Here is a 4,512-nt window from a genome sequence, read left to right as displayed (position 1 = left end):
ACTTTCAGAGTTCAACACACAAAAAGGATTTTCCATTTTTTCAAAACACTCATCGATTTTACACTCAACTTCACTTTTGTTAGGCTCTTGTAATGACAGACACTTCTTCACAGATTCTTTTGCTTGATTGTAGACATCATCAACAATCTCTTCCATTGAAGTCACCAAAGAGTTAATGACCGTTTCAGCTACACCTGCCTCTTTACAGGGTTCGTACACATTTTTCAAGGTCAAATTCAAGCACTTTTCAAGCACTTTTAAGGGTCATTTTTAAGATTTTCCAGCACCTTACTGCTGGGGTAAAATACGTATCTAAAGGAATATATATACTTGTGATTTTTTTCTTCACTTTTTATCACAATTATGTACATTGTATTATGCTGTAAACATCTAAAATTATATTCTATAATAGCAAAAACTTCAGAAATTAATTATCCAGTCGGATCCCAATTTTGTAAAAGACACAGAGTTATAATGTCAAGCACTTTCAAGCACTTAAACTAAAATCCAAGCACTTTTCAGACCTTGAAAACACAACATTGAAATTCAAGCATTTTCAAGGATTTCAAGCACCCGTGCGAACCCTGTCTTTAAGTTCAGCTACTGTTGTAGCACAGCTGTCTACAAGATTCTTACTGACAAGAAGGGGGTAAGAAGGGGGAATTGCTGATGGCAAATCTTCTAAATTACTAGATATTACATCTTCAGTTGTAGAGGGGCCTTCGCCAGGGTCAGAACCAGAATCAGAACAATGATCATTATGTGCTATATTAAGGTGCTTTCGGAAACCAGAGAATGTTCCATAAACCTGTAAACAACCAGCTTGATCACACTTAAGACGAAGAGTCTTTCCTGAGCAAAGTCCATGAACCAACTTAAAGTGCTTTATCAGGGAATTAACATCCACCTGGTGACATCTGCAGAGAAAACATAACATCTCATCTAAACTCAGTGCAGCATCCGAGCCCTAACTTCAGCAACCCTGGGACTCACTTTAGTGGTAGCAACATCTATTTCATAGATGGTGGTTTGCAAGAAGTTGTACACATTTGCCAGATCGTGGTTGTATGATGTACCAAAGACAAAATGAGCTTTGAAAAGCTCATCAAAACAGGCAAGAGAGTCCGGTGACTTGCATGGTATGGCATGTTTGTCAATGATGATGAAGTACTTGCGTATCGCGTTTTTCTGGGTTCCCACAGCCAGTAGATACGGTTGACGGCTTTCTGTGATGCTGTCTAGATGCCCTTGGATGCTGGTCCCAGTCTGTGACATGAGAACTTCATTTAGTTTATTAAGATGAGTAGCAGTTCACTAACAGCTTGAGAATATATCTTTGATCTTGAGCGCAAATCTTCCAGATTGCATTAAACTATAACCTCACCTTAATGAACTTCACAAGATGGTCACTGGCTTCTCTGGCAGAGAGCTTTCCTGGTCTCTTGCGACCATGAGGTGATGGTGGCAGAAGGTGGACAAGGACCAAAATGGCTGATATTTCACTGTCCCATCCTAAAAAAAGAAAATTCAGGAATGTTTTTAATAATAACAGTCATTCCATTTCTCTAGCAAAAACAATCACCACTTCTATTATTATAGTACTTTCCAGCTTACCATTTTATACTTCTTCAGTCGATTCAGCATTTTGTACCAGGTCTTGAAGTTCAGCTGTCTGCGTGAGGCCACGGCTTTGCTGAAGGATTTTCCTCTTGTAGACTGTGGGCCACTTCTCCAGGAACCTTGCAGAGACGGCATCACCAAACATCAGACTGAAATCTTGCTCAATCTGCAGACAAGATGAAATAAGTAAAGACAGAGCAGTGAATATTACTAATACTATTGTTTTGAAGGATATTCACAGTTTCAAAGTGAGGGAGTTGAAGATCCACATACCAATCCTGCAATGTCTAGAAATCTTGGAAACGCTGTGAATATGTCGGAAGACTTCACTGGGTCATGAACCATCTTTTGGCGATAGGTGAAGGTCTGCTTCACCTTCTCCTTGACAACTGCTTCATCGACTGTATGCTTCATCAGTGCAGTAGCCTCTGAACACAGGGTGTCTGTGTTTAGCCAGTTTTCCTCCACAAAGGGTTCTCGATCACCTTCTGGACCACCTGTAACATTGTAGACATTTTACAGATTACTGACAAAATCAAGCACTGATCTGACCCAAATTTAAGTGCTTTGAATGATTTCTTGCACACCAACAAACCCCTCATATAATCATTCTCCAAACATATGTCATGAACTAGACTTTCAGTCAGCGTACAATTAAAATAAACATACTTCTTTGTGTGGGGGACTGTCTGCCGGTCCTCTTTGGTCCCTCTGATGCTTCCTTTTGGACAAATTTCAGTCTCCATGCCAGATACCCACTCCCATCTTGTGCATTGTAAAAATGCTCCTAAAGTAAAAAGACATTCAGTTTTGGGTAGCAGGTTAAATATATGTTCATACTTTTCCTTTGTAACATACATATCCACAGATAAAGAGGTCGACTAATATTTGGCTTTTTTGTGAAAGTGAGGATGAGCATTAAAAAAAAAAATCTTAAGTTGGACTAAGCCACCTAATAGGAACGTTCAGAGTCCCAGAGAACAGAGAGGTGAAGGAGAAATGGGTTAGACTTAGTCTTGATTCACTTACATAGCCAAACCTGCTCCTAGGATCAGCCAAGTATGGAAACAAGGCAGTAATGCCCCTTGCGTACTCCTCTTTCACACGCCTTGAAGGACTCGTCCTAGACATGCACACACAGATACACAGACGTCACTTCATGAGATAAAATTTTAGAATTAGATGCAACTGACAGATGTTAAAAGGAGGGATGTTGTGCTACTGAGTCAAACCAAACGTTTAGGTGTGTTAACATACCCATGTTCACTTGTCATATGTGCAACCAATATCTTGACCATATCACGTCTTCTGGAATCAGTTAGGCTTTTTGTCCGGGCATATTCATTAAGGATCCTCTCTCCTCCAGGTTTGTTACTCAGAATGTTTTCAATTTTCGAAATAAAAGTCAGATTTTTTACATTTTTATGTAATCAAGGAACAAATAGTGTGATGATGCTCAGGTTGAATTTTTTCTTTTTTCTAGGATTTTTTTTGACTACTTGTCAATCTTAAATTTTTAAATAACTGTTTAAAAACATTCTTAAAACATGGAAGAAAATCTGTTGAGCTTACCTGAGCTAGAGAAGCATCCTCATTTGCACGCCTTGTAGTAGGACTAGGCTGCGAAATGATGGTGCTATCAGAGTCCCCCTCCTTGTCTCCGCTGATGCTTTCAAAAGAGCAACTTGCAGAGGAGCTCAATGAATCTAGCAAACATTCAGATTTAACAGCTGTCATTAACACAAACAATTACACAAAGTACGTGTTATTCAGGTTTGGGATTGGGACAGGTTAGCACAGAAAATATGACTTCAAAATTAAATGAGACTATTCAGTTTAGATTTGCTGCTTCAAATTTCAACATGATACCAGTTGTACAATATAATGTCCAGCCCTAATTCAGAACATGTTTAGAAAGGCAGAAATATATATATGGCTTAACTCACCATCAAGACTTGGGTTTACAGGCAAACATATCTCCAGCACTCCAAGGTCTTGACTCTTTACAAGAAACTCAAACGCTTCCTCATCAATTTCAGTTTTGGAGTCATCATAAACTTTGACGTCCAGGGTTGGAATGTCAAATTTCTTGGCCTCTGTGATGACAAAGTAAGATTGCACAACCTTATTGATGGATTTACTGAGTTTAGTAGACAACAAACAGATCAATATATTTCACATACCAAAAGAACATATTTCACTCACCACATTCCAAAAAGCATTTGAAAGTCAGTTGCCCCTCATAACAAATGTACTTTTGGCGATCTCTGTACTTCACTCGTACGGCCTGCATCCTTGATGACAAGGGAAGAAAGTTAATGTCAATTATATAATCACACATATACACAGCCATTTGCTAATTTCACCAGTGACAAGTTGAGAGAATGTAATGTCAACTAATTAGATGCACATTCCCAAGGTAACTACAAACTACTATCCCAGAATATGCAAATAATAAAACAGATAACAGCAATATGGTGTTGTGCCTCTAATGAGGTTACTTTATTCAGAATACCGTTATAAAATTATGGTCAAAACAAGAAACCATCAATGACAACCGACATTAACTGTTTGGTATTTATAAACACATGACTGTATAAATTACCATTACTAGCTTGCTTCACTAACACCACCAATACGTCACAGATCACACGTGCCTCTTAGTATGTGGACTGAGGTTTGCCAGTAACCAAATGTTTTCAGTTATACACACACACACACACACACACATACACATACATCAGTTATCACAATGGACGCTAACGTTAATGATCGTAGACTTCATACGCCAAGTTTCATGCCTCAGTCAACTAGACGACACATGACTTCTTATGTGCAGTAATTTTAGCAGTAAACGGGGACTTCCGGTTATGGCGTCTACCTGAGCAGCAG

At 38.8% G+C, this 4,512-nt stretch overlaps 1 long non-coding RNA gene across 1 annotated transcript; it reads right to left on the bottom strand.

Annotated features, from left to right (window-relative positions):
* Positions 1–579: 579 nt before the first annotated feature.
* Positions 580–1,991, bottom strand: LOC115584646 (uncharacterized). Its single transcript, XR_003984583.1, has 4 exons — positions 1,894–1,991; positions 1,615–1,786; positions 1,385–1,512; positions 580–1,266 (listed from the first exon to the last, which is right to left on the bottom strand). It is a non-coding gene; the product is annotated as an uncharacterized LOC115584646 (long non-coding RNA).
* Between the last annotated feature and the right edge of the window lie 2,521 nt (positions 1,992–4,512).

The sequence above is a fragment of the Sparus aurata genome, chromosome 7 (assembly GCF_900880675.1).
Source record: "Sparus aurata chromosome 7, fSpaAur1.1, whole genome shotgun sequence".
Classification (NCBI taxonomy): Eukaryota; Metazoa; Chordata; class Actinopteri; order Spariformes; family Sparidae; genus Sparus; species Sparus aurata.
Note: the sequence above shows the minus strand (reverse complement) of the source record. Positions and strands in the feature narration are given on the sequence as shown.